Source organism: Mus pahari, chromosome 17, assembly GCF_900095145.1.
Source record: "Mus pahari chromosome 17, PAHARI_EIJ_v1.1, whole genome shotgun sequence".
NCBI classification, from domain to species: Eukaryota; Metazoa; Chordata; class Mammalia; order Rodentia; family Muridae; genus Mus; species Mus pahari.
This window is the reverse complement of record NC_034606.1, coordinates 10,046,673-10,056,336: the sequence shown is the minus strand read 5'-3', so window position 1 is coordinate 10,056,336 and position 9,664 is coordinate 10,046,673. Positions and strand designations below refer to the sequence as shown.

Genomic DNA, 9,664 nt, shown 5'->3' with positions numbered 1-9,664 from the left:
CTACCTTGCTCAGTGACCTTTCTTTATGCACTTAACCTTCTCTTCATTTGCCAAAGCACTATTTCTAAAAAGACCATTTGGATTTTTAACCAACATTTTGTTAAACAGAACATTTGGAGAATATGCCCAATACAGAATGGAAAAATTAGAAAACTAATCATTAGATTAGTTTTAACTGAGCTAACTCATTTTTTAGTATGTCTTATTTTCTTTCTACATTCCTTTTCTGCTCGTCCTAGGGTTTCAAATCCTAAATTTATGGCCAATCAATTGAAAATTCTTATTAATATGTTATGCATAAATTACGTATACAAGGTGGGCGGTGCTCCCCCCCAGCAGAGCTGCCCGCGCCCCCTCCCCTCGGATGTGTCTGAACTGAAGCACGCAGGGGGGAGACTCTGCAGGATCCATGGTACATCTGAGCGAACTCTTCAAGTCTCCAGTTAAATTTAAAAAATGGCCTCCACTATATTGCAAAAACTGGGAAAGAAATAATATGGAAAGAGTAAAAAAGTTGAAGAGGCAGACCCTGAAGATTTTGTGGTAGAAAAAGTACTGGACCGTCGTGTAGTGAATGGAAGGTGGAGTATTTCCTGAAGTGGAAGGGGTTCACAGTTGCTGATAATACTTGGGAACCAGAAGAAAATTTAGATTGTCCAGAATTAATTGAAACATTTCTTAATTCTCAAAAAGCTGGTAAAGAAAAAGATGGTACAAAAAGGAAATCTTTATCTGATAGCTAATCTGATGATAGCAAATCGAAGAAGAGAGATACTGCTGACAAACCAAGGGGCTTTGCCAGAGGTCTTGATCCTGAACGAATAATTGGTGCCACAGACAGCAGTGGAGAATTAATGTTTCTCATGAAATGGAAGGACTCGGATGAGGCTGACTTGGTGCTGGCAAAGGAGACGAATATGAAGTGCCCTCAGATTGTCACTGCCTTCTAAGAGGAGAGGCTGACTTGGCATTCTTGACCTGAAGATGAAGCACAATAATTGTTTGTGTGTGTGTGTGTGTGTGTGTGTGTGTGTGGTGTGTAATCTGGATCTTGGGTTTTGTATTACTAGTATGGAAAAAATAGCATTCCAATTAAAATCAAGTTTCATAGGCTGGTTTTGAAAGTATTGACAGTAGTTGGGAATATTTTTGGGTTTTGTTCTGCATCAAAAGGCAGATTCCTTTGAGTAAGAAAGAGCTTTCTATAGTTGCTTCCTTTAACAATAGAAATTTGATACCATGTTGTATTTCCTCAGCTTGGAAAAACAGCTTTTCTTAAACTCTGGGGAGATTTTACAGTCATTAATCAAGTCAGAACTTATTTTTAACTGGGACACAGAAAGACCATTCTGGGGTTTTTTTGTTTGTTTGTTTGTTTGTATGCAGTATATGCATAAAACACTTACATAACTTCTTTGTTTTGCTTTGTTTTTAATACGCAAAAGAACTGACGATGAAAATGTAAGTTGATGAAATTCCCTCATTGTAAATACTTTCCTGAAGCCATAACCTTTCAGATTAATCAGATTCTGCAATTTATTGGATAGTTTAAAAGCAACCACATCAGAATTGATGTATTATCATGTAAATATAGTGGTTTATTTACAAAATGTCCATTTCCCTTCAGAAAATGGAATTAACAAATAATAGTGTGATTTAACAAAACTTGGGCCAAGTGTGGTGGTGCATGCCTTTAATCCCACCACTCTAGAGGCAGATAGCTCTCTGATTGAAGAGGCCAGCTGGTCTGCAGAGGCAGGTCCAGGTCAGCCAGTCTGTGTAAAGGTTCCTCTGGCGAACCATTCCTTTGTAGAAAGTTACAGTCTGTACTAAAAGGTTATGATTCATAGAATCTGTTTGATGTGGAAATAGAATCGTGGTTGGAGCTGACACTGGCAATTCAAGACCTGCTGACTAAGTAAGTGAACAAAATGTGCTAATATCAATTAATGACCTGCCTGCTTTTTCTTTACCCTGATTCATTCCTTACTGATAGGATCAATCTTTTCAGTATTTGGGCACTGGTTCAATGAGCCAGAAAAGTATCTTTATAGTATCAGAATGTCATCCAACTGTATATTTACTTTATTGTAAATAATGGTGAACTGTGGTCAATAGTTTAATATTCCTTTAAAAAATTATGTATACGAAACTTAAGACCATCTTGTCTGGTCTTATCGTATCTTGTTTTGTCATGTTTTACTGTTGTCTATTGGAGGTCTGTCGGACATGCTCCCGACCTCCGTCCCGCAGAGGTGGGGCAAAGACACATTTGCCAAGTCAGGGTTTGAGCAGCTTTCACAGCTTCCCACTGCAGCTTCCTTTATTCTTTTTACAGCTCACCCCAGCTCTCTACAGCAGTTCAGCTTCTCCCCTCTGCTTCTCAGCTTCTCTCCTTCTCAGCTTCTCAGCTTCCCTGCTTCTCCTCAGCTCTCTTCTCTAGTCTGGAATCACCCAATTTATCCCCTTCCACCCTCTGCACTCATCTCTCATCGCTCATCATCCAATTAGCATTCAGCACGTTCTATACACGAGCCATGCACGAAGACAGGGTGGGTGTTGATAGGCCAGTGACTCAATATCATGCTGTATGACATTATGCGTCAGGCGGACAGTGCCTGACCACTCAGGTGTGCGTGATCACTTAGGTGTGTGTGATCATTCAGGTTCGCATAATCAGGTTTTTGGTAAACAAGCAGGGAATCACGGGGCTTGGCAGTGAGCCAGGACGCCGTCTTGGCTCACACGGCCACAGCCACTTCCCATATCGGTCTACTTTTTTTTTCCATTTATTTATTCATTTATTTATTAATTCATTCATTTATTTTGCATCCAGATTGATGCCCCACCACCCCAGTCCCCATCACACAATACCTCCCCCATTTCCTCCTCTTCTTCTCCTCTGAGAAGGTACCTCCATATTCCTCTGGTGTATCAAGTTTCTGTCAGGCAGGGCACATGCTCTCCCACTGAGTCTGGGCAATCCAGTAAAGGAAATGGATTCTGTAGACAAGCAAGAGCTTTAGGGAGAATCCACAGGAAGACTGAGCTGTATATCTGCTGCATTTGTGCAGGGGTTTTGTCCAGCCTGTATATGCTCTTTAGTTGGTGGCTCAGAGTCTCTGAATGTTCCCAAGGGTCCAGGTGAGTTGACTCTGTTGGTCTTCCTGAGAGTTCCTATTCCATTTGGAGACAACAGTCCTTCCCCCAACTCTTCCATCAGAATCCCTGAGCTCCATCCAATGTTAGAGTGTGGATCTTCGCATCTGTTTCAGTCAGCTGCTGGGTAGAGCCTCACAGAGGACAGTCACGCTAGGTTCCTGGCTGCAAGCATAGGTGAGTATCATTAAGAGTGTCAGAGATTGGTGCCTGCCTGTGCGATGTGTCTCAGTTTGAGCCGGTTTTAAGTTGGCCATGCCCTCAGTCTCTGCTTCATCTTTTCCCTTGAATTTATTTTAGATAATACAAATTTGGTATCAAAAGTTTCCTAGGTGGGTTGCTGTATTTATCCCTCCATGAAGGGTCCTGCCTGACTACAGGAGGTGGCCTCTTCACATTCCATGTTTCTACTGTTAGGCATCTCTGCTAAGGTCAGTAGCATTGACTCCTGGGAGCCTCCCCATCTGCCAGGTCTCTGGTACTAGAAATACCCGCCCCAGCCCCCAGCAGATGCAGATTTCCATTCATTCTTCTGGCCCCCTGGCCCTCTCTCCTTTCTCTTCCCATATCTGATACTGATCCCCCATTCCCTTCTCCATCCCCTCTCCAACTCAGTTCCCTTCCTCCATCTGCCTCCTATGACTGTTTTATCCCCCCTTCTATGTGAGATTAAAGCATTCTTGCTTGGGCCTCCCTTCTTGCTTAGCTTCTTTGGTGTGTGGAATGTATCTCTTTTCTAAAGAGAAAATGGAGAGGGAGTAAATCTCAGGGAGAAAGAATATGGGAAAATTTGGTATAACCATTAGCATTCTTATTTAAATAGCAGAAAACAACGTAAGATGAAGCCTTGCACTTAGAGTCCATCTTTTCAGATGCCTGAAATGCTATTCAGTTGCCTCCTCATGTTATTCCATGCCACCTTGGTCACTTCACCTGTCTTACATGTGTACATTATGATCCTGGCTCTAAACAAGCAGCACTGCAGGTCAATCTTCTAACTATCTGGTTTTCTCTGACTTTTATTATATTACCATTTGCTTTCCCATCATTTTATATAATCTAGACCTAAATAAGATTCTGACCAAAAACTAATGAATAAAACCACTAAGTAATTGCAGAAATAATAAAAAAACTGATAAAAAGTAATTGGAATAAATGTCTCTGTGTGTATTCATCTCTCTCCCCTTCACTGATTTCATAGCTTTAGTATAATTTACCTTGTACCATTGTGTACTTACTGACTATATATTTGATGTTATTTGTAATTCACTCAGTGTGTTTTGAATTCTCATTCATATTAGTCTTTGAATGACCACCACAGTTTGGACAAATATGATTCCTTCTATTTAATGCCTAAAAAGAATGAATGAATCCATTAAATATGCAATATTAGTTCTTAGTACTGCCAGCACTGGTGATCCTTATTTCTTTTTCATATTCTTAAAATATTTGGGGCAGGGGTTGTTTGTTATTTTTATATAGTTGAAGAAAATCATCAAGATTTTGTGGCATAAGAGCAAAGAACTTGGAATGTTATGTTCCCATCATGTTACACTGTCCAAATTCCTAAAGAGGTATTGGGAAACTTTAAAAAAAAATTTTCTCAATCTTGGAAACTTCAGTGAAATAACACATCATCAGAGTATTGAATACATTAAGAAAAGCTTCCAAAGGAATTATAAAGATTATTTAGCTTTATTTTATAAAATAAAAGATAGCATGTACTGTAATAAGTCAAAATCATTATGTATAGACTTAATTGTATACAATTTCATCAATTTGCACTCCAAATAATCTTAGTCATAATATAATGCTTCTAGCTAATACTAATTAAGATGGATTTTTTTGTTTCTTTGTTTGTTTATTGTTTTGAGACAAGTTCTCACTGTGTTGTTCTGATTGATCTGAAACTGGTCTAGCTAAGTAGACCTGGTTGGCTTTGAACACACAGAAAGGAACCTGCCTCTGTCTCCTGTGTACTAAGATAAAGACATATGCTATGATGCCTCTCTTGCTCTCATTTTTTAAACAGAGATAAGTAAATTCTGTAGAGATTACAGAACCATTATTATGGAAATCAATGTTTAGGGGAAATTTTTGTTATTCATTTCTCTCTAATATGTTGCTCTTTGAAAAAGTTATCTACTGCTACCTTCCTGTTGTACTTATGCAAATCAATATTCTTTGTCTTACCATCTCTTCAAATACACACTTGTTTCTCACCTCTAATTTTTCATATATATATATATATGACACCATTTCAGTTAGTATTGATCACTGTTCATATCAGTATAACTTTGTAGAGGCTCTTTAAAGGTATGTCATTTTTCATGGTCAATCACTTGACTGATTTATATCAGCTAGGAGATAGACTTTAGGGTATGTCTATTAGGACACTGAGGTGATAAAACACATCTTGAGTATAAGTGGTACTGAACTTGATAAAGAAAGCAGGCAAGCACAAGTATTCATCTCTCACTCTTAATGAATATGGACACAGTGTGATCATTGCTCCTCCTACCTGAGGAGATCTCACTGCTTTACATCCCCCACTGTGATGGATTATACTCTAAACTATGGGCCAAAATAGACCCTTCCTTTTGTAAGTGTCTTTTGTCACATATGTTGTTATAGCTATGAAAAAAGTAACTGATAATGGAAATTGGTACTGAGAGTAGATATTAAAGAAGTGTTCTTGCTTCCTACAGTATTCTAAAACATTCCACATTATAGAAGAGTGTGGAAGAGCTTGGCACCACAGTTTCTAATAGAGTCTTAGAAAAGTTGATATTGTAGGGAGTTTAAACCCCAATAAGCCTATATAAAAAAAAGACATAATAACATTATTATAATTATAAGCTATATTCCTAGATTGGGAAGATCTAATACTATACTAACTTTATCCCCAGCTAGAAGACACTTTGTTATTTGTGGTTTCTTTTGGACACATGGTTTTGCTCCATCTTGGCTTCTTCCTCCTCCTCCTCTTCCATCCTTTCTCCTTTCTTTCTCATTCTTCTTTACCTCTCCACTGTCCAATCACAGGCTCTAGCCTTTATTGACCAATTAAAATGGGGAGAAAGTTCACATGAGATCACCTGAATACATGATCAACTGCTCCTCCTGAGGAAGCAGAATTAACATCAGAATACAAACAGCCTGGGGCAAACCACAACACTTCCTTTTTGTTCATTAAAAAGGCTTTTTTCCCTCAGATATGCAATGAATATAGTTACAACAGTTATATAAACTATAAGGTATATAACTCACTAATAATACTCACTAATAATGAATTTTGTCAATTTAGACATATTATTCTAACATCTATCCTACCTTAAAGAGTCTACAATTCTACATCTGAATTATGGTTTGATTTTAACTTGTGTTAGCATCTGGAAAACATACTTTCAAATCTAGATCATCTTCCTTAGTGCTAAACAACTTAAGTTTGATTATGAGACTATAACTAGTCTTCAACCCTGTCAGAAATCTGAGAACAAATTAAATAAATTACCTGAGTATCCAGGAAGCACAAAAACATAGCTTTCAAAACTTAATCAATTTGTAGAGACAGCTGACTATCTGGACAGTCCCCCAATTCTGTCCCAGAACCATCTGACAGACCTTATGTGAAGCAGGAATTATAAAAGACTAGCTTGCTCTGTTTGGGCAGAGCTAAGGTGTTGACTATCCCACACCTCCTCTTCCTCTTTCTCTCTCTCTCTCTCTCTCTCTCTCTCTCTCTCTCTCTCTCTCTCTCTCTCTCTCTCTCTCTCTTTTCAACAGTATTTTTTGTCTGTAGATGAATTAGAGTAATTCTTGCCCAGTGGCAACCTTGCCACAACTGGAGCAACTCTATATGGAGGTTGTGATGTCCAATATCTTCTTTGAACCATGAAGGGAGTACTATCAGGAACAGATAGTTCTCTTAGTCAAAATCTAATAAAAATTAAATGATTATAAATGCCATAATCTGTGGATTTCTGATGTTTTTGAAGGCTGTCTATATAAAGTATATATGAACTGTCAAACCTTTACTGTTCTTAGCTATTATATTTGAATAATATTGAAACACCTTATTATAATAAAATCAGAATCTAATATAATCATGAGTTTACTATCTGGCCCTTGTGTTACTTTATCATCTTAACAGTTTGTATTAGCAGCTATAGAAAGACTGGGTCAAAGTCTTGTATTCACAAATGACTTGCATAGGCACAATGAGTAACAATATTAATTTCAAATTTTGTATCAACATACAAAGATTTATACCAATGAATATCTTAAACTTGTATCAATATATGAATTCTGTACCAATGTAAGAAATTATAACTTCGATTTGTATCAAATATAAAGATTTCTACCAATGAGAGATTGTGGCTATACAATGCTTTATTTAACAATAAAATTAGTACTCTCCTGCTACATTCCCTCCAGTAGTGACAAGCGCAACAGGCCCCAAAAAACCTGGGTGCTCTCCCAAGGTGAAAGTTCACGGAAACTTAGTCTGCTGGAATCGTGGCATCCTGCATAATGAATGCTCCAATGTCCTTGTTTTAGTTGGAAAACAGATCCATGTGCTTTCCCTTATTACATAGCCAAGTTAGATCCTAGGCAGTCAGTTCTTGAGCTGACCCTGGGTTTAGGTAGCTAAGTCACTGCCCTACACAGGAATTTACCATTCTCTAGGAAGAAGGAAGTTTGTGATCTAAAGAGGAACCAGAGTAGATACTTAGAACTATAGGTAGCTGAGTTATACCCATACACAAGTATTTACAATGGCCTAGGGGGAAGGAAGGAACTATAGGAACTGTGGCAAGGGCATGAAGCCCTTGCCCCCGGCTACTAAGTTTAAACTGACTTTAGGTGGAGCTGTTTTTGATCCCAGCTGTTAACATTGAATTCTATCCCAGTTGGTTCCTGCCAGTCCTTCCATGTTTGCATTCCTCTGTTTTGTGTAACTTCCCTGTTTTCTTCTGTATAAATAGTCTGATTTGCGATTTGACAAATTGCATTCAGATGCCACACTCCCTTGTGCCCGTATTTGTTTGTCACCCCACTTTTGCCGAATCCTCGCTCACCTGCAACCAGAGACCCGTTCCACACAGATCTGGGACCCAAGTGAGGTCCGTCTGTGGCACTCTCCATATATCTAATTTCTTATAACATTACTCTATCATCATTTTCCTTCAGTTCACTTCCTTTTATATAGGAAAGAAAGGATAGAGAAGAGGAAAGGAAAGGCAGAAATCCCCAAGTCTAAGTTCTCCATTTAGTTTCCTTCCTGTTCAAAATTATGACAGTTTCTACTTTATTTCTTAAAATGACAACCTATTTTAAATTATAAAATAACTATAACCACTCAAGCTCAAGGAATTGGGATGATGACCTTCTTGTTGAATTGGGGTGCTGAATTATTATATCTTTAAGGGGTGGAAAGGGGTAGGAAAAATTTAAAAAATGGTTATACTTAAGAAAGCTAGCTTTAGCATCTGTTAGCTAATCTCTGTATGATTAGAAAACTCAGGGCTTGACTTAAGCTCTACTGGATCTTTCTGAAAGGCTGGATGACCTGAGTCCATTGGGAAAATCATTCGCTATTTCTGAAGCTGTTTTGGAACAAGTCCCCAGAAACAGTATCAGGAGGCAGGGAACTAGAACACAGGTCATTTCAGTGTCATTGTGGATGAATCTTGTTAGAATTGTACATTCTGTAATACATGAATCTTACAACCAAAATTTTAATAATGTTAAGATATTCATATGGATTGTGCAAGGTGCATAGATCAGTTAAGGATGAACTTTTGTTCCTTGTTTAAGCAGGTAAAAGACAACTATACTTTTATAAGTTAATCTGATCAATAACCAATTGTAATAGATCTTCATTCATGTCATGTGAAGGATGTCATGGTGAATCTTAAGGATTTGATAACCAAAAAAGATTTATTGTCTAATTTTAGGTGAAGTTTGGGCTCGAGACATTGTTATGTCTAAACCAGGGCTGTTTCCATGTGGAGGAATTAGAAAATCAATTAACTGGTCCTGTTTAATCTTCTTGAATTTTTTTGTCTATAGTCAAGATCTTTAGTGGGTCTTCCCCTGTCATATCTAAACCCTATCACCTTGGAAGGGGTCCAAAGCTTTTTCTTCTTTCCTTTTAACATAATACAGAGCCTCTCTCCAAAAATAGCATGTTGTTGGTCTAGTAACCCAAAATCATCAAAGGTATAGATTTGTTCAAATTAATAGCCTCTTTTTTCTTTAGGCCTGCACTATTTTGACCTCTTTCACTGAGCATTTTTAACACCATAACCCTTAAATGTATAACCACATGTATTCTGATAATTGAAACAATTTAAAGCAATCTAAACAGATATTATAATTCATTGAGATTTCTTTTGCCATCTCCTGCCTTGTTCTTACATGAGATCGAGGCCTAAGTTACCATTATCTGTCTGACATAGGCTTTTCTCCTTATTCCCTGCCCTTGTTTTTATTTTTTAAG

At 37.9% G+C, this 9,664-nt stretch overlaps 1 pseudogene; it reads left to right on the top strand.

Annotated features, from left to right (window-relative positions):
- The first annotated feature begins 456 nt into the window (after nt 1–456).
- LOC110335285 lies at nt 457–998 on the top strand (annotated as a pseudogene).
- The last annotated feature ends 8,666 nt before the right edge of the window (nt 999–9,664 follow it).